Source organism: Grampus griseus (assembly GCF_964374135.1).
Source record: "Grampus griseus genome assembly, chromosome: 8".
NCBI classification, from domain to species: Eukaryota; Metazoa; Chordata; class Mammalia; order Artiodactyla; family Delphinidae; genus Grampus; species Grampus griseus.
The window spans coordinates 87,253,939-87,275,877 of NC_139002.1; positions in this window are offsets into that span (position 1 = coordinate 87,253,939).

Genomic DNA, 21,939 nt, shown 5'->3' on the forward strand with positions numbered 1-21,939 from the left:
CCCTCAGTCAGGCTCACTCACCCAAATCTCACAGAGGATCAAGGGAGGTAGCATTGTTTTACTTCTGAGGCTCTGAAGGCATTCTGTCCTGCCTTAGAACCAGAATTGTGAGAGGAGGAGCTTCAGCTGCTCTTAAGTATTAACGGCTCCCTAGTCTCTCCCCTGAAAGGCTGTAAAAAGTCACATCGAATTTGCATGACCGACCATTTGTGATGTCCCATGTCCTAGACGCTGACCCTGTTCATGATGTCCAAAAACAATATGGAAGTGCCTTCTGACCTTTTGCAATAAAAGGAGAAACCAGTGGAAATCAACAAGCCTAGACGGTACCCAACTGATCGACGCAGGTTGGGAAAGTGGGGTAGGGAACAGTGCAGATCCTGTTGGAGGATTTTTATGGCTCTATTTGCTTATATTTTCCCAAGCCAAGTCTGTCGCCAATGCAGTTGCTACTCAGGGTTAAGTTAAGTGCCTGGAGAATCCCTCAAAAGGTTACAGGGCTTCCCACCATTGGAATCTTATCACCAGATGGGCAGCTTTATGGCCAAGTAAGAGAATAACGGCTTTATCCCTTGCTTGGCAAGTCCTCTGTGGTCTTTATTTATAAATTGAGGAAGCTCCGTTGGTCCTGGAACTTCCAAAGGCTACTTGTAATAGAAGAAATTGAATCTGTAAAGTAAGCGTTCCTATAAAATGGGACCCATAAAAAGTAATCTGTTTCCTAAATTGATATGCTTAACTGGCAGTGTTTCTCCACCCAAATATGAAAAAGAAGGAAGAGAAGTAAAAGGTCCCACGTAGATCAGGGCTGGGCTTACACCAAGAATTGATTCTGAAGGATACACTTAAAGGAGAGATGCCGGCCTTCTGCTCATTCTCAACCTCTGCTCTCCCCTCCCCACCCTCATACCACCCCCCCCCCACCCCGCTCACAACACCCTCCGCATCATGGTCTTTGAAAATTTCCTTTCTCTTTTGTGGACGTCCTCGATCAGCCTCCATATTCAGCTGTCCGGTGTTCTTTTTACTTTCAAGTTGAATGAAAAGAAAATGGACCTCAAGCCATGCTGTTGTTACTGCCACTAGTGTCCAAGTACCCCCGCTTTCCAAGAGCTGTCCTGGGTCTGATGCAGACCCGAACAGGCTCATGCAGGCTCTTTAACCTAAATGCGACAAATCACAACAGGGTCAGGTTCAGGCAGGCCATACCAGGCTCTACCTGTCCCCCAGATTCTCTCTGGGGTCCTGGACAGTCATAGAAGTCTCACAGCTAGGGATGGTTTTCCACCCTTTCTTGACATTCCCATCAAATAGGCTGAAATAGGAGATTGTTTTCTACTTAATTTTGGAATTAAATATGATCTTTCCTTTTATTATTGTTGTCATCTCTCACGTGGATGTACCCCTGTGTTCTTAAGATAGGAAAAGGGGAGGTCTAAAGCATTCATCCTTGGATGCAATACCCCTGCAATATTGCCTGTGCTCATGGAATAGGATATATTCTATGCCACTTGAAATAAGGGCGTAACTCCAGAAGCACAAGTTCACTACACGTCATTCCTACCAGTGACTTGCCAGGTGGCCTGGGCTAGGTCATTAAACTGAGCCTTGTTTGTAAAAGAAAAGGGCCAGCATTCCATTATTTTGCAAAGCTTAAGAGAGCGAAGCTGAGAGCTTTGCAAACCTGAGGGCTTAAGGTGTAATTTTTCCTAGAACTGTAAATCTTTTGTGTCTCCTGAAGGCTTCCTTTAAATTAGCACCGGGTGAAAAATAAGATGAGGCAAAAGAAAACTCCATATCCATATTTTGCAGATTCTAGCCTGACAGAGTAGATTTCTCTAGCAGAACCTCTCCAAAAGTTTTACATTGAGACCATGACACCTAGAATAAATTTCATAGCCTACATTCATTCAATGCTGGTACTGCAGAGGAATAGGAGAAAGGAATCTCCGACTTCTCCAGAAGAGGAAAATGTACTTAAGAATAATGTTCACCTTTGTGTCATAGGTATGCCTTTTGTAAATCACTTGTATTGAATTTCCCAAGAATAACCCATTGTTCATGCATGTACAATGACCATTGTTTGATTTTTCACAGCACACCCTTCCTCTGATTTTTATATATATTTTTAATGGACCAGTAATGATGAGGAAAGCATGATACGTATATTGCCCAGTTGAAAGCACTTATTGGAACATACTAAAAGGCTACTATTAAAAGGGTAAAGGAAATGGACTCAGGAGTCTCTGATTTAAAGGGGTGGGAGGTCAGGGGTGGATTTGCAGAGCTGTGATTATCTGGTTGTCTGGGTAATTTAGACACGAAAGGCTTAAAGGTTTATGAGGTGGCTGAAGCTTCATACTCATTTTATTTTTTTCTAAGAAGAAAAATTACATGAATTTCTATCACTTGAGACTCTTCTTTTGGAGAAAGCGTATGGCCTACACGTTTCAAATTAAAAGAGACACTGTGAAGTGTTAGTTCTTCAAAAGCCAAGAACTACCCCTGGCCTTCTAGTTAAAGAAAGGAGAGAGAATATACTTGCCTTCATTCCCTCATGCAAGCCTCTAAAAAGACAATAAAGCAATATTGCAAAAAGGCATAAACCAATGGGATGAAAGAGGGTGGAGGAAGAGACAATATGAACAAAAATATGAAGCTGGAAAGTGACGGTTCATTGATAACTGAGCAAATTTGGAAACGCTGAACCCTAAGCCAGCAGTGGGGAAAGTTGAGAAGCAACCAGATTTGTGTAGCAGAACCCCCAAAGTCTTCTGTGGTGGAGAAGGCAGGGCTCAAAATAGGGGAATGGGTTTAAATGCATCTATTTAAGATGCAGTCAGAACCCCAGATCTTCTTTCCCACTCTAAGTAGCCAAATGACGGTTCTTTCCCAATCCCAGAAAAAGACTGGAAGATGATTCTCTAACGAGGACAAATGAGAGAGTCTCTGACTGAGGGGCAAAAAAGCATACACATTTGACATTAAAAGTATCATACTAAAAAGAGAAACCATACGTAAGGAATGTTGAGTTTCCCTAGACATTTTTTCCCCAACTTGGCTCCCAGAACGCTGAAAGCCAAGCATATATGCTCCAAGCAAAAGCTCAGTCTTTCTGGGGAATCTGATAAACTTCAGAGCAAACCTGAAAGATACTAACAAGATAGTTTCCCAAGGAAATAGCCCAGCAAAGCAATCTACAGTGAAGATCTCAAACCCTACCAGGTACATGGGGTTCTTAGCTTTCTGTGACTCCCTCTTACACATGATGAGCAGAGACAATTCATGGAGAAGAAAACTTAAAAATATATCATTAATAATCTCAATAAAAGAAGAGGAGATAATATCTATCTATGAAAGAAGAACACAATGCTAGTGTAAAAAGGAACATTCAGTGAACACCCCAAAAAAGAAGCTCTTTAAAATTTAAGCATGAAAGCACAAACTAAAAAAATAAATGCAGCAGAAACTTTGCAAAATAAAGTTGAAGAAAAATCCCAGAAAACAGAGCAAAGACAAAGCAATGGAAACAGAGGAGAAAAGATAAAAGTAGAGAAAATTCTAGGAAATCTAACATACAAATAATAGCAATTACAAAAAGAGAAAACAGAGAACATGAAGAAGAAGAAATCATCCAAAAAATGCATCAAGAAAATTCCCCAGAATTGAAGAACATGAATATTTAGACTAAAAAGACTGAATGCTTAGCACAATGGACAAAAAAGACCCACACTAAGGCACATCATCATAAAAATTCATAACAGTCAAAGCCAAGAGATTATCCTATAAGCTTCTGAGGAGGAAAGTTTACATCATAAAGAGGATCAAGGATCAGAATAGAATTAAACTTCTCAACAGCCACATTGAAAGAGTGAGGACAGTGACAAAAGTGCCTTCAAAATTCTGAGAGAAAGATTTCCAAGCTAGAATTCTAATGTAGCTAAACCACAAATTAACTGTAAAGGTAGAGTGAAGACATTTCAGATATGCATTGTCTCCAATCCTATTCACCCATTCCCAGGCAACTCCTGAAGGATGTACTCCAGCAAAACAAGGGAGTTACCAAGAAAGGGGAAAACGTGAAATTCTGAAAGCAAAGTACAAGGAATTCCTAAAGTGATAATAAGGGGAGACCCTGAGATGACAGCTGTACAGCATATCTAGGGAACAATTAGTCCAAACTGGAGTACTGATTAATAAAGGAAACAATAAATGTCTCGGCTTCATTGACCTCTAGTTAAAAAGAAGATTACTTTTTGGTTATATCAGTTAACTACTGATGTATTTAAAACCATTCCAAAACATAATAGCTTAAAATAACAAACATTGGTTATTTCTCACCAGTCCACGCATTGACAGGGTGCTTCTGGGATCTGACCGGAGCTCAGCTGGGATCTGACCGGGGCTCGGTTCATGACTGGACTGCACATGGCTGTGGTTGATGAACAGGTCAACTAGAAACTGGCTGGTCTACCATGGCTTCGTCGGGGATGGCTGGGACCACTGGAGTCTCTTTCTATGTGTCCCTCACATGCCCCCAACCACCTAGTATAGGCCTGGCAGGGTTCCAGGTGAGAGCAAATGCCCATAACACTTCTTGAGGTCCAGAACTGGCACTCTATCCTAACACCATTTACTATTGGCCAAAGCAAGGCACAAGAGCAGCCCAGATTTAAAGGCTGAGAAATAGCTTCTACCTCTTCATGGGAGTTGCTGCAAAGTCCTATTGCAAAAATTGTAGCTACAAGAAGGCCAGTGACCAGGGCCATTAGTACAATCAACCTAGGACAGATGTGTTGAAAGATTCTTGCTTTCAAGGGCACCTCTCATGTTTGTGCTTAAGATACACACACCATTTTGGCTGTGTTGGCAACAGCATTCATTTAGAAAGACATAAGCAACTTCATAAATGCCATTTATTGGAAAAGGAAGCAGGATGCTGTGTAAATATAGTTTGGGAGATCGCCTGGGACAGTAGAGAGAGCTCTGGAATCAGACAGATTTGAGTTTTAATACTGACTCTACCACTTAACTGTGCAGCCCTGCTCACACGGCTTAAATACCTTGAGTCTTAGCTTTCTCATCTGTAAATAAGGGACAATAAAACCTTCACAGGATCGCTATGAGGATTACAGGAGGTAATAATTATTGATACATGGCAATGCATGGCATATATCAGGCCCTCAAAAATCTTAGTTCCTATCTGAATGTTAATTCATCTCCCACATACACACTCTAGGTACTTGATTTCTCTTTTCATCACCCTCTCCAGTTTTCCGAAACCTAACCAGCTTTTAAATGTGTGGGGCTATTAACTTAGGGTACCTGGAGCCAGACTATTTCAGGATCCAAGGCTCTCAAGAGGGATAAGATTAAATGAAATCTCCCAAGAGATTTTAACAGAGATGCCTTTTGCTTTTAAAGCAAGGCTGAAGAGCAAGCAGTCCAGGAAGCAGGTTAGCTGGTGTCCCTTGATGAAATCTTGGCTATTCAATCTGTGGCCGCAGATTAACCAGATTTGGAGCCCCACCCACGGCTTTGATCATGACCTCCAGGAGGTAGTCTCACCCCACCCCGACCCAGGTAGAGCTCTTTCTTCCCCTTAGTACACCTCTTCACCTTGTCCAGGTGTCACTGAAGCAGGCCTTACTCTGCCATTTCATTAATTTGCCTGTGGGCCTGTCTCTTTCATGAGACAGTGAGTCTTTTGAGGGCAGGGTTTGGCTTTGTATCTCCAACACACAACAGAGGGCCCAGCTTTGTAACAGCCTCAAACGCTACCATCTGCTGAGCATTTATGGATACCTGGGTTTACACATCTGTGAGTCTTCCCTACAACCAGTGAAGGGGAATTCTTATCCCATTTGAACAGGTGAGGCACTGGTGGGTACCAAGAAGTCCATTATGGTCCCCAGCTACACAAGGAGAAGGTGGTGGGACCTGAAATGGAGCTCAGCTCCATCCAAAGTCTCTGACTTAACGTGCTTTATTGACTATTGGCAGAAGTTTGGTAAACTGAATTTGTCAAAGGTAAGAGATGGTCTCCAAATGACGCAAACCAGGTCAGCACGCTCTCACTCTCTGTGCCTGGTGGGGCAAAAGGAGGTATTCAGAAACCACAGGAAGGGTTTGGAGATGAGTGAGTGAAGATACACTCACCATTTAGGCCATAGTGGTGATAGAATTAATTTAGGAAATCGTAAACGACCTCATGGATCGCTGTCTTTATTGGAAAGGGAAGGAGCAAGTCATGTGTGAATGTGAGTTTTGCTGTCATGCCTGGGAGAAAGGGTCAGGGGAGCAGCCAGTCTGGCTGAGCCATCCTTCTTTCCCAATAACTAGCACCCCAGCCTCCAGCCCCCTCCCTTGACTGTGTTGACATCTGGTCTTCATCACCAGTGGTTTGCCCATCACGACTCCCCATCACCCGCCTCTTCAATCCCACCCCCTCAGGTTTCCAGACTGCTTGCTTCATCATATGATGACTACTGTTTTCCAGGAATCTAGTCCAAACCACTTCCTCCTTCCTAACTCCTTAGAGAGGAACGGCAAAAACCTCAAGAAAGGAAGCTAAAGTTTGGTGAGAAAATGGTGGTCTTTAAAATGAGACTGGGAATTCCCTGATGATCCAGTGGTTAGGACTCTGGGCTTTCACTACGGAGGATGCGGGTTCAATCCCTGGTCAGGGAACTAAGATCCCGCAAAACACGTGGCACAGCCAAAAATAAATTAAATAAAATAAAATGAGACTCCGAGTTCAAATCCAACCCCTGCCACTTACTCCCTTTATGACCTTCACAAGTTATTGAGTGGCTCTGTGCCTCAGTTTCCTCATCTGTAAAATGGGAATAGTAATTACTACCAGAAAGACTGCTGGTGGATTAAATAAGGTAATGTGTATAAAATGCATGGAATATTGTAGATGTGCACTGGTTTCCTCCCTCCTTCCTGACATCTTCAATGTTTTTCTTGTGTGAATCCACAGTAGGGACCTAGATAGAACGTGAACTATGAGGCAGGGGAAGTCAGAGGTATTCCAAGAATTTGTGAGCCCCTCCCAAACCCGTCTGAGAATTGGGGTCCTAAGAACCTCCCACCCTGAGATGCCCAAATAGCCATCAGAAAGGAAAAGAGGTTCCCCTTCTGCCTTCTAGGGAAGGGTGGAATTATCTAGGCTTATTATTAACAAAATCTTATTACACAGAGGCCCTGCTACAGCCAAGCTTCAGGCTGGCTCCTACCTAGATGGGGAGAGAGAGGAGACAGGTTGAAATTCCAAGGACCGAGCTCCAGAGAGCCCAGGCTCACACCTTGGGAACTCTTCCATGCAAAAGTGGAGAGACAGGTTTTTAGCACTAAAGGCTTAAGGGCAATTCAAACTTCAGGCAAGGTTACTGGAGTTCAGGAAGAGCTGTGCTTTTCACTTTCTACTCTTCCCAAGATTCTTTAAATCTCATTAAGAAATGAAGAAAGAAATGCTGGGAAAAGCTGTCTGAAGGATAAAAATAGAGCTAGAAGAAGGCAAAGAAGAGCAAGACTTGAACAGTTGTTGTGAAAGGAAAAAGTTAGTACTTATTTATTAAGGACCTTCGACATATAGCAGATATAGAAATCAGAATAGGTGTAAGTGATCCCAAAAAAATCTCAAGAAGGACAGCATCTCTCCTCTCATTCTCAGTGAGGTTTGCTGGCTTCACTCCCAGGGCAGGTTGGACTGGCCACACTTGGCCTCTCTTCTCTTCCACCCTCTGAAGTCACTTTCTCTGGGATCTGGAGCCCGGCACCTTCGGAAGCACAAGGTCTGGATGGGCCTACAGAGTCATTGGCAACCCGGTGCTCTGTGTTAGGGCAGCACAAGGCTGGGACCTCTCTCAGCAAGCCAACTTCCTGACCCCTGTTTTAAATCCCTCTCCCCTTTGGCAAAATTTAGAGATTTGTGTAAAAGCGAAATAAGAAAAGTCTTGTGTTCATCTGGCAAAAAAAAAAAGTTGAGACCAATGGAATTCTCCCATCTAGTGTCAGTCCTTTCAGATACATTGTTTTCCTTGTTAGTCCAACCATCTTGTTGGCCTTTTCTGGCCTGTTGATAACGCGCCCCCTAGTGGACGCTTCAGAACATCCCTCTGGTCCACGTGGAAATTGAATCCTGCCACCTGACTTCAGTCCTTGAAAGGAGTAGGAATGGAACTGGGTTGCCTGGATGATGGGACCAAGGGTCAGGGTACAACTGATTGTCCACATTTTCTTTTAAATCACTATCTTGTGTTTTGAAAAGGATTCAATGATCATTAAAGGAGAAGGAAATAATTAGTTACCATTTAATCATAATACTGAATACCTCCTCTGTGCTGTGCACTGTGCTGTGTGCTGGGCTACACGTCCTAGTCTGTGGGATACAGACAATCTCAGCAGAGGACCTTCCATGACAGAGGGATATATAGGAGGGAACCTATCTATGATGGCTGGCATTGACTGGGTGTTTACTATCCACCAGACACTGTTTAAAGCATGTGGTGTGATGGAAGCAACCTAAGTATCCATCAACAGATGAATGGATAAAGAAGATGATGGGGGTGTGTGTGCGTGTGTGTGTGTGTGTGTGTGTGTGTGTGTGTGTGTGTGTGTGTGTGTGAATATTACTCAGCCATAAAAAAGAATGAAATTTTGCCATTAGCAACAACATGGAGGGTATGCTTGGTGAAGTAAGTCAGACAGAGGGAAATACTGTATACTTTCATTTATACGTGGACTCTAAAAAAACAAAATAAATGCATGAATATAACAAAACAGAAACAGACTCACAGATACAGAGAACAAGCTAATGGTTACCAGTGGGAGGACAGGTTGGAGGAGGGGCAAGACAGGGGAAGGGGATTAAGAAGTGCAAACTACTAAGTATAAAACAAATAAGATACAAGGATATAATGTACAGCACAAGGAACATAGCCAATATTTTATAATAACTTTAAATGGAGTATAACCTATAAAAATATCAAATCTCTGTGTTGTACACCTGAAACTAATATAACACTGTAAATCAACTATATTTCAATTTAAAATTTTGATTTAATTTAAAAAATTTAAATGTGGTTATGTATTAACTCAATTAAGTTATTCAACCTCTCCGTGGTTAAGCAGGTGATAGAACATAGCTTATAGAGTTATCAGAACTAAACAAATTAACATCTTGAAGGTCTTGGAACAGTATTTGGCACAGTGCATCACATGAATGTGTGCTGAAATAAGAAAACTGAAACAAAACTCAGAACACCCATGTGAGATCAAGTACTTTATTATCCTCATTTTACAGATGGGGAGACTAAGCCACGGGGAGCGTAGTCATTCGGCTAGTAAGTGGCAGAAACAGGATGTCAACGTGAGCAGCCTGGAGCCAGAGCCTGTTCTCCTAACGCCTGCATACACTGCTTCTGCCCTCACCTACCCATCTTTTAACAGGAATGATTTTCATTACAGCTCCTAAGGATGCTGGCATCAGCACTGACCAGCTAGTAAATGAGTTTCGACATCATCTGGGATTCAAACAGTTTATGCCTACTAGTCAGCTCTAAATGTAGCACATATGACTTGTCTGTTTGGTGTTTGGGGAAAAGTTCAATTCCATACCAAATCGTGGCTCTTAACTTTGGTTTGGAATTATTCTTTTGGCTATATGAATTTGCTAAAAGCATCTAGGCTTCTCAAAGAAAGGATTGGCTTATTTGATGGCTTGTCTCCTTCCTTAAAAAGAATTTAACATCAAAAATACAAAATTAATGGTCTACTCCATTACTATAGAAAGGTAAATAGACAACCAAACATCTTTTCTGGAAAATTCTTTATTCCCAGAAGTTGTTTTTTTTTTTTTTTTGCTGGAAATGTTTTCTGTTCCCAAAAGTATCCTCTAAGTTTAACAACTTACACAAATGAGTTAAATTTCAAATAGTATCACTGGGACTGTTTGAACTGAGAGTTCTTCCTGCCTTCAGAGTTTAGGGAAACATGATTTGGATAAGACATTCTTTACTGTCCAATAAGAGTAAGGTGTCTGATAAATTACCTCAGAGGCCAGGTGGGTGTGAATTGCTCCAGTAGCATATTTAGTCCAGGTGCTAACTCTGCTAAGAGGAGTGTCAAGAAGAGTGGAAGAAAATGGTATTTGTTATTTAGGTCAGGACAGGGGGCTTCTGAAAGAGATTAATCCTGGAGGTGATGAGATATGTTTAATTTTAGGTAATCCAGGGGAAACCCAGCCACCACCCAGGGTGGCAATCTCTCACCAAGTTTTTCTTCCAATCTCTCCAGTTCCCAGAGACCAGGGCTCACCCATCCAGAGGACACAGAGACGGAGCCCACCATTCTCTGTGGAACAGCTGTAACTTGGAGGAAGAGAAAAATAATTGACATCCAACACGGCAGGCTGGGAAAGTGAGGGAAGCAGAGAGAGCTGAAAAGGGAAGAGACGTCATGATTTCTGTGGGAAGGGGTAGTGGGTACTAGGAGAAAGGGAGGGGACACCAGAGATAGATGGGGTTAATGGAGGAGAGATGATGAAGGACAGGAATTAAAAGCAGATGAAGAGCAAGCCTTGGAAAGGCATATCTCACATTGCCCACTCCAGGAAGAAACATCACACACACACAGATACACACACATCACACTCACACACACCAGCTTGCATAGCCTGGGGATAAGGAAGTTAAATCAGGTCCACAGTGCCTGGATGTCCTCTCCCCATTGCATTCTTACAATTGAGGAAGGATTTCAAATCGCCAGTAGCTGGAGTGGTGTAGCCTTCACAATAAGCTTCACGTTCCCTGCAGTGTCCTTTACACCCAGCAAAATGCCTGGCACATAGCAGGTGCTCAATGATAAGTGCTGAACGAATGCACAGGTGAAGCATAGCAAGAGACACATCTTATGTGGCAGAAAAGGAAGAACCTAATTCACTGGTTGCATTTTGGAGATTATTTTTCCCAGGGTATTTGAATGGGGATATGGTGTCTGGTTATTTTCAATCAGGTCATAAGAGAATTAAGCTGTGAATATATTCCCCAGGACAGCTGCTTAAGAGTTAGCAGAATGTCACCAAGATGTCAGAGTGGACCTAGCTAGCTAGAGGAGTGATGGTGTACAGTTCATCTCCTACATACGAACGGGTTCTGTTCCAAGAGCACGTTTGTAAGTCCAATTTGTTCGTAAGTCCAACAAAGTTAGCCTAGGTACCCAACTAACACAATCAGCTATATAGTACTGTACTGTAATAGCTTTATAATAATTTTCTCACAAATAATACGTAAAAAGTAAACAAGCAAAAAATAAAACATTTTTAATCTTGCAGTATAGTATCTTGAATAGTACAGTACAACAGCTGGCATACAGGGCATGTTTGCATCTTTGAAAGTTCGCAACTTGAAGGTTCATATGTAGGGGACTTACTGTATAGAAGAGCTTCTTATACAATGGTGTGTATAAACGAGGGACATATGGGCCTGGCACTGCTGGTTGGGAAAGGATGCAACATGCACTATTGCTCACATTTGAGAATGGATATTCCCCCTCGGACTGTCAGTTAAAGTCAACAGCTTGAATATAATCATTTATGTATTTTTCTTCTTAAGAATTACTCAAATTATAACAAATGTATCGAAAGTATAGACCAACCTGTACAAAAAAGAATGGAAGAAGTCACTTCAGAAAAAGAGATTTCAACAGATTTTAGAAGACAGAAAGCAAATGGTAGAGGGGTTCCTGGTTCAGCTGGTGTAGGAAGCTCTAACCCGAAGTGTGTGCAGAGAAAGTACCTCTGAGAAGAGATCCAGCAGAGCCCAGGAGATGTCTACGTCTTGAGGTACCTTGTGGACAGACAGTGGGTGAGAAACAGAAAAGCATGACTTAAGCTTGAGCTAGACAAGCTTGGCCAAAAGGACCCTCCTGCCCAGGACTTTGAATCTTGAGCAAATGACACACAGACAAGCGAGAAGTAAAGAGAGGTTCACAGCTGTAGGAACGTGGTAGACATGTCCAGTGGCAGAGCTGGTGATGGAAGTTATGGTGGCAGCACCCTTGCAAAATTAATCTGCCTTCCAGTCTCCAACTATCCAAGAGAAGAATAGAAAAGGGGTATCTTTTCCTCCCCCCTGATTATTACTTACTGAGTGAACAGTATGCCTGAGGGCATCTTACTTAACATTTTTGGGCCTCAGTTTGTTCATCTGTTAAATGGGGTTAACAAAGGCACGTATGTCATAGAGTTGTTGTGAGGATATAAATAAAGATATCCATAGACCAGTGTCTGGCACTTAATACAGATTTGATACATGTTAAACAAGAAACTGCCTGTGTGCTCCACTAAGCAACATGAGCATTCCCCGCAGCAAGAATCCAGCTGGAGAAAGAGGAAAGACTTTCCTCCTGACTTCCATCAATTCAGAGGATATCTAGACACCCATTCCATTGGGGCAGAAATAAAGGTATAACATTAGTGTGGGGTCATTTTTAATCAACCAGTTCATTATTTTATTTTCCAATAACATAGCTGTTTCTAATATATATATATATATATATATATATATATATTTCTAATTTGAAGTTGGTGCAGAAAATTTTTTTTGTGATTCTGAGACTCTCTAGCCTCAATCTTAGAAAAACAACTTTTACATTATAGCAGCCGAGACTGCCTTTCCTTCGCCTTGCCTTTGGAAACCTTTGACAATTGAGTTCCCTTCTCTTCAGAACAGTTAAACGTGTATCATCTTCAGATAGTTACTGAAACTTAAGTGTTTGATTTTGTTTCCAAATGAGGCTGCAACAGAAAGGAAACATCTAAGCTGAAACCCAGAGTGGGAGATAAATTTGCCTGATATATCAAGCAGCCATTTGCAGTACAAACAAATACAAATTCTCCATGGCCCCTAATAACAAAGTTTATTGCCCACTCATGCCATACATTCATCACAGGCCTCAGGCAGGCTCTGCCATCAGAGACACTTGGAGACCCTGACGGATGGCACAGTCACTAACTCAAATACTTACATGACCTGCCAGAGGGAAGGAGAGATTCTAGAAATGTGAACACCTGTACAGCTGGAAGAAATCACTGCTTCTCAACCCCAAATAATTGAAGATAAAATAGAGAGATGTTTTATGCCCTAAAAGCCAGCTCAGCCTCAAAAGCAAAATCAATTCAAGTACATGGTTATCATGTCTATTGTTAAAACCTCTGCAGGACCTAAGGCAGCATTCAGCATAGTCTTTCATTAAAAAAAAAAAAAAAGCCTCTGGGAAAAGTAAATCTAAGGACATGGCTTTCTTCCTTAAGACTGATTGACTCAAGGTACCCACAATTAAGAGAAAGGGATGTGTTTCTAGAAGGACTGTAGGTGTGGCTATTGGTATATGAGGCTGGTTAGAGTCAAACAGACGAAAGCCAGCAAAAATTATAAGAGTCGTGATGCCACAGAGACCATGGGCCTCAACTAGAAAACTCTGTAATTGATCAAGACTTAAAAGGAGCCCTGGACCCTAACTTTCTATTAACAGAAAGCAGAAGATGTTGCTACAGGAGAGATTATTCCTGAATGTTCTCCTCATGTGCATCAATGAAGTATAATGGAAAAAGAAGGGCTTACTAGGAGGTGGGATTCAGGGTCATTGGAGGGGGGGGAGGAATGGACTGGCTCCCAGGGAGCCAGATCGAGACCTAATCAAGAAATTTCCCTTATCCGTCATTGAGGGGGTCCTCTAAGGTCTGCCCACCTGGGTTTCTGAAATGCTATGGCTCAGTGACTTGTAATTCTTCCATTTGTCCCCTTTCCAGATGGGAGTATTTAAGGTGACTAAACTGTCCCTATTTCACTATGGGACTATATTGGGGGTGGGGGTGGTGTGGAGGAGAGACTAGAAGCTGCGGAAAACTTGGATTTTTTTGTTTATTGATTCCTAGGCCAACAGGAGCCACGTCCGAACCATATGTAGGAATTTCCATGCATCACCCCAAGATCCTGGGTTTTGAGCTTGATGCCATAATTGGATGAGACTTTGACGTGGTCTCCCTTGGTGAAGTGGTGAGCACGTTTTGCGTTTGGAAAACAGAGTGCACCAAATATTAGGTGACGAGAGAAGTGGACCATAATAATTTGTTAGTGCTGTTCAACAAATGTTTCTGGATCATCTCCATTCTGAGAACGTGGGGGGACTGCATTGCAGTCTCCCTTGGAGCTGGGTGGGGCTGTGTGTTAGTTCTGGCCAATGAGTTGGGAGCTGAGGTGACATTTAACTGTTCACGTGAGGACCTTCCTAGAGCTCTTTTCTCCCGTCGTGTCAACACAGCTGTTCAAGATAGTAGCTGGTTTATCATCGAGGGATCCTGAGCAGGGTGCAATGAGCAGGGTGACCTATGCAGACTTGTGGGAGACCTACGTTTGAGCTCGTGATAAACTCATCTTGCTGAGGCCACCGAGACTTGGGTGTTGTTTGTCATTGCAGTGCAACTCATCCTGGCTGCTACAATTAAGGATGGCAGATATAAGACAAACATAAATCACAGCCTCTTCTCTCTTCTTTTGCAGTCATTGAAAATCAAGTGGGATTCTTTCCTAGTGAGCACAGATAGCACCTGGGAATCCCTGTCACTCTCAGAGTTGATCAGAGTTGACACTCAAGATGACACTCATTGGCCTGTTGACTTAGCAAATGCTTTAGGGAAGAGAATATGTTCTGATGAGCTGGGCCAGCTATTACAGGTGTACCTTAGGGCTCCAGGTATCCTTTGAGATCTTCTCTTTACCAAACATGTGTTTCATGACTCCAGGGAACAGTTAAGTGGGTGATGCAGGACCTCATGGTGTGACAAGCATGACCAATCCTCTCTGAATGGCCGAAAGTCTTATGCATAATTAGGCCTCCAGATTAGACATTGAGGAGTATTGTACAGAGGTTCAAATGCCATTTAAAAATGGGCGCTGTGGCAATATACTCTGCTGGGTTATTTGGGGAAATGGAGCCAGTATAGTGGGAGGCATTGAAACTGGAAAGACCTCCAGGCCAAATTCTTCTGAGGTCTTTCTGAATCTCAGTACCTGTAAAATATGGAGGGTGATAGCACCTGCCTCACAGAATTTTTGTGAGAACTAAAAGACCTAAGGTATACAAGAGCCTGCCACGTGGTAGGTACGTGTGGGCGGACAGCTGTAGTAGATGCCATTGGTACACTGCCCAGCTCTCCTTCTGAGGTTGGTGCACCCACTCCGTAACTGCTGTGTCAAAGCTAACAGCTCACAGCTGCCCCCTTCTCTAGAGAATGACTCTCTGCAAACGGGATCTGCCTTACCCTGGAGGTTCTGCCTGCAACCCCTAAGTGGCCCACAGTCAATGACTGACTGATATGGGTGCCAAAGACAAGTCTCCTTTCCTCAAGGGGAGACAACTTAAAGTTAGACTTTCCCTGAAGCTATCTCCTTGCTCAGTTCTTTCCCTTCCGTCTCCTGCTACCCTCACGTCCTTACTGCATTTCCTGAGAAGTACTCCCTCAAAAAAATCATGTGAACTTGAATCTTGTCCAAGATTCTGCTTCTAGGGATGCTACCTATGACAATAGCTACTATTAATCATAACTCTCAGGCTCCTAAGATTGTGGCCGTGCCCTGCAGCTGCTGAAAGCTGTAGAGGGGTGTCATTTTGAGATGATGCTAGCATAGCAATGGATGAGTTCCCCAAACCAAAAGGCTGCAAAAAGTTTCTCCCAAGTTCTGTTCTTGAAACTGTTGAGAGAGAACAGGAATGTCATTCAGGAGAGAAGACAGGGCAAAGGAGAAAAGGATGATGGGAAGGGAAACTGCTGAGAATAGACTCAGCCAGGAGAGTTCTGGAGGGCCCTGTTGGGTTGGCCACATTCCATAGAAGCAGCCTTTCTCATGACATTTCTCTCTACTAGTACTTGCAACACTCTGAGCTAAGGACTCCTCGAGGGACTTCTCCAGTGAAGAAAAGGATTGCTTCATTTCTGGATGTCCTGTTTCTTTTCCCGTTGGAAGAGCCAGCTCAGGCTCCCATCCCAGTGAGAGGCCAGTTTGGCCAGGCTGAGATTTGCTTCCTGTCCCCAAAGAAATCCAGCACCTTCCGTCACTGCCACGGATCAGAGCTTTGGCAAGTAACAGAAGAAAGAGTAGAGGGGCACCTGGAACACCCAACTGTACAGGCTTATAACGTTCATGAAGCTTCTCTAGGAGTAAAGAAAAGATTATCCCAGGCCGGTTCAGGAGAGGTCATGGTCCAGCAACAAAGCTCAGATTTTTGGAAGGCCAGCTGAGCCCTGGGTTATAGACTAGAGTCCATGTGATATGGCTGTAAAAGAGCCCAGATTGGGAAAGAGGAAGCCAGGCTTCCTCCAGCTTAGTCACTAAGAAATTGGGACTGATAATGCTAAGGATGATGATAGTGATGATGACGATAGCTATCACCGATTGAACATTTACTATGTGCCAAGTACTGTGCTAACTACTTTATGGATGTTCTCTATTAAAGCCCCTACAGCATAGGCATGATTAGCCCCATTTCACAGATGAGGAAAGTGAGGCTACATAAACACGCCAATGGTCTATAGCTAGGAAAGATACAGAACCAGGATTTAACCTTGGTTTGCCGCTGTATTGCCTCTAATTCATTTTAAATTATGGTACCAATTTCCTCATCTGCAAAAAGGCCCGGCTAAACTTCAAATATTTGCCCTCTGAGGTCCTTTCCGGTCTTACAGTCTAGAATGATCTCTATCCTCCTCACCGAGATGAGAGGAAAGTTTGGGATCAGGAGGGTAAGCAACCAGAAAGGGGATACTGCATTCCAGCTGAACTTTTCACTCAGATGAAGATAATTTGGAAATTCCACGGCCCCTCCCTCTGTGAGCAGTATGTTATCCAGGCCTGGAAAACATCTGAGAAGTGACAGAAGGCGTTGGAGAATTCCAGGAGAGCCAGGTCATGCCACAAAACGAGTATACCTCACACAACAGCAGCTCTATATATTTGCCTTTTTTTTTCCTTCACTGGAGGCCTCTAGATTTTTCCAGACAATATTTGGAAGGCTAAAATCTGATTACCTCAAATCACAGACAAAAATAGATCTTGGGGTTTTTCATATTCATTCTGACCCAATCAAGTGCATTGGAGGAATGCAATAACGTTTTATTTGTCTGCTCTCTGGAATTCAGAAGAATTTAAAGTCATTGCTTTTAAATGTTTGAGAGTAAAAACAGTATTCATATTGGATGGCTTTATTCTCCTTATACTGTTTTTGGACAAGCAGTGTGGACCCAACTAACACTCCTGAATTTCAGCCTCTGTGTCTCCGTTTTTCTTATAATGACAAGAGAATTAAAGATGGCCTCTCACCACCTCAGTAGGACGATGAATAAACGAAACTTAAAAAATTACCAGGAAGGAAAGTATTATTTTCCAGGGACTCCACAGTCCTCTCTTCTGGCAGGGCCCACGTCAACTGTGTGGGCATCTCCACCCATGCCTTCCTGTCTGGGCTGAGAGGTAACGAGCGGGGAGAGCACCTCATGAAAGTTTCCTTGGAGGTGCCTGAACTTTCTGTCACCTGTGGTTCTTTGAAGTACAGAGTCCTGGCTTCCTGTTTATGTCACTATGCCTAGAAGTAGAGGTGCCAGAAGGTTTCATGCCTTAGGTGGCAGCCACAGAGCTCTTCCTTTGCAGAGACACTACCCTTTACGTTTCTATAATCTTCCATTGCGGGGCGAAGGGAGTGTAGCTAATGGGGCTACTAGTGGTTCTTGGGGTAGGTGGAGAGATTTCTCGTGACTTCCTGTAACTTCTTCCGTCAAACTTCTTCTTCTGTGCATCATAGCAAACAACCTGCTGATGCTGGGTGGAGTTGCTGGGCCTAGCGCATTGTTGGTTAAAGAAGAGGTCAAAGCCTTAGCAGGTCCTCTCTGGCTACCGTCAGAGCTGTACTCAAAGGCCGTACCATGTGAGCCTGAGGAAAGAAGGCTTCAGCTTTCAATTTAAATTCCCCTTTTAAAAATGCTCTGTGTTCCTGCTAGAGAGATGGACTCCATTAAACAGCCAGCAGCGTGTGGATCACCAGGCGGTCCAACAGTGTCCACAAGTGGGCCCACTGAAGGAGCCATGGACAAATAGGTAGAAGAGTTGAATAGGAACTTTTCAGTCATGTGCACACACACACATACACACAGAGATACACAGACGCACAAATACATAATTTTTTTTATTGCATCTAGGAGCAATGCCCAGGAAACATATAAAAACGTTCATAGCAGCACTATTTGACATCTGAAGACAACCGGGAATGAGGCAAATGTCCACTGGCAGGAAAGTGAATAACCAAAGTGTGGCACATTTCACATACTATGTAATTATACGGCCGTGAAAATGAATGAACCACAGCTACTTGTAACAACATGAATGAACTGAGAAACACACTAGGTAGAAAAGAGACATGTTGGAAAAGACCACATGCGGTACGATACCCTTTTTTATAAAGCTCAGTAATAAGCAAAGCTTGTGGAGTCATGCATGTGTGTGAGATAAAAATATTTTTTAAAGCAGAAGAATGATAAACACAAAATTCCCATAGCAGTTTCCCCTGGGGAGTAAAGCAGCTTAATGGGATAAGGAAGGAGTACAAAGGTCAAGGGAAGTTATTGGTGATGCTTTAATTTTCCCACTGGCTAATAGATTCGTATGATTCTATATCATGTGGCATCATGACTTAGATGTACGTTACATATATTCTTTTGTATGTATATGACGTTAAACTAATCAGATTAAAAAATAAAACTATCTGTAGTCATGATGACTTACCCAGCTGATGGAATTCAAATTTCAGAGTTCAAAAGTTTAGAAATTATCTACTTCAAACCCCTAATTTTACATATGTCAAAATGACTTGCAAATTGCAAAGGGACTTGACCACATTTGCACAACACTTTAGTGACTGTGCAAAGATCAGAACTCTTGCCTACTGGTTCCTAGTCTACAATTCCTCCTTCCATTCTCATCCCCAAAATAATAGTAATTCTTCTTCTTCCTCTTTTTCTTCTTCTTCTTTAAGTTGAAGCAACATACAAGTGGCCTTACATGACAGTGGGTGGATTAAACACCTCTGTTCCAGAAGACAGGGTAAGAAATTAGAACATGGGGATCATACTCCCTGAACAAGCAAAGTCAAGCTTCTCTTGGCCTGTGTCCTCTTTTGAAGTAGTTGATAATGATCAAATTGTATCCATACGAATGTGTTAAGTTTCCCTTGACTCTGATTTGTGGCTCTTTGCTACTTTAAGACCAAATGGCAGCCCAGAAACTCACCGACAAGCATATTTTCTGTAAGTAAGATTTTAATAACATTTTGAATATGGGTGTGATCTACGCTTGATTCCAAAGGGATAAGGAAAAGTGCCTTTTCAAAGGAAGCGTCCATTTTCACCAACAATTTACATAAATTGCTGACACTGGTGAAAGAAATTGTGATGTATCACATACATGTATTTTATTTAGTTAAAATCAAATATTTGCTTCCTTTCCTCCCAAAAAAACAATGAGAGAGAACAATTCAACTAATCCAAGCCATTCTATTCAATATGTGGGTGCCCTGGAGCGTGAACAGAAAACCTGTCACTCTCTCAGTGGGGCTCCTTTCCTGTAATATACACCTTTCACTGCATGAAAATCTTATGCTGACTGTGATCCTGCTTTTGAAGACCATGCATTTTATTTCTACAACGTGACTGCCAAATGCTCGTCACTTACTTCCATAGCAATGATTTTCTCAATACTAGAGAAAAACTTGCTGTGTTGGACAAATGAAAAGACTATATGTTTGTATACTATCCTTTATGAATGATTTAAGGAATTTTTGACGGCCTAATAGTCATTAGAGCTGTTCATCAACTCTTTCCAGTTTTACTCCTGGGCATCTGGTAAGGTTGCACTTTCCTGTCTCTCTGAAGTTAGGTAGAGCCATGTGACTAGTTCTGGCCTTTGATAAATGAGCACAAGTGAGGCATACGACATTCGGAAGGAAGCTTTAGGAGGCAGTGTAAGATGTGCCATGTTCTCTTATTCCTGCATTTGGCAAGTGCAGAGGCATAAGGGGGAAGAGTCTCCCTCAGACCCCCCAGTGAGGACGGCGTGGAACAGAGTCCCCCAGTCAAACTATGATGGACATATCACATGAGCAAGAAATCAACCTCAGTTGCTTTAGGCTCCTGAGATTTGGGGGATAACACATACTGGCTGTTCACAAGGATAATTTTGATTATACACCATTTTTATCGAACTCATAACTTTTTTTTTTTTTTTTTTGTGGTACGCGGGCCTCTCACTGTCGTGGCCTCTCCCGTCGCGGAGCACAGGCTCCGGACACGCAGGCTCAGCGGCCATGGCTCACGGGCCCAGCCGCTCCGCGGCATGTGGGAATCTTCCCGGACCCGTGTCCCCTGCATCGGCAGGCGGACTCTCAACCACTGCGCCACCAGGGAAGCCCCAACTCATAACTTTGTAGCATAAGATGTGATTCCACCATATATTTAGGCTTCCTAGAAAATATTCATTTAGACACTGTAGGTTTTGATCCACAAACTTCTCCAAAAGGAGCACTGGCGACACCATGTAACCAACACTAGTTTAAAATTGGAGTTGAAGGAGAGGCAACAACCAAGAGAAATTGGAATCCACATTTATTGATGAGAGATATATACATAAAAGTTAAAACACTTAGTGAAATATTGGATTTACAGATTATTTCCTGTATATAAAGAATATGCAGTTATTGTACACATGTAATGTTACAGTAATCAGTCCACATGGTAAGAAAGCTTAAAAGCTAAAGGTGAGAACAAAATACTTCAACTACCCAAAACGTGCTTTGCCAGCAAGGCATTTCCTAGTACCATAGGTAAGAAACACCCCAAAATTAGTTGAAGTTTTTATCTTTTTTCATTCATTAGTCTGTAAACACTATGTGCTACGTGAGGGAAACAATTCTTCTTATCTTTCATTCTGGACACAAAAAGAATCTTCAAAGGGAATCCAGCCTAAAGGTTAGCTTTCTTTCGGTAAGGTTTCATCCTGAATTTGACGGGAGTTGAAGAAGCCACATTTTCAGGAAAAAAAAAATGTGCCTGTTCCCATTTACATTCCTTCACTCCAATCATTGGAGAAGACACTGAAAATTAATGTGCTCTGTGCCCTCAGAGGATCTCTTAAGCTTCACTCCTCTTGTGAAAAGAGAGGGGCACTCAGTGTTCCCAGCTGCACATGGCCATCCTTCTCTGTCCTTACAGAGGAAAAAGGAGTTACAGGAACTATAGACCCCACAGCATTCCATTTAGTGATAATTAGACAGGATGTGTGTTTTGGAGGGAAGGTATGTAATTGCATTGAACCTCCTCTTCCACTGCTTGAAACACACACACAAAGCCTACTAGGTAGAGGTCCTACTCCCTTCACATATGTGGGATCTGTGCTTCACCAGTTGTTTTTTTTTCTTTTGCAACCCCAAAGCTGTACACTGACCATCCTTGTGCTTCTCTTATCTTTCTAGAGACAACTGTGCAATTTACTACCAGAAGTGTGCTTTTGTGGGGTTTTGCCTACACGGCAGTTAGTCAGTGAATGTCTTTCCTACACCGTGACTCAAGAAACCAAGGAGGACGAGGCTCTTCAGAACCTTTAAGTCATGAGCATCATGGTCAGTATTTGGCAACCAAAGAGACAGACCTTTTCCTAAGGATATAATGCTAACATGCTCATGCTGAGAAGGAGACGAGCCTTTTGTCTCTGTGAGCCCAATCCGTCAAGTGAAGGAGGGCTGCAGATAAATGTCCTCATTCTAAATCTACCTAAGCCTAGATAATCAAAAGTTCCACAGTTGCACTCATTGGGCACTACATAGACTTCAGAT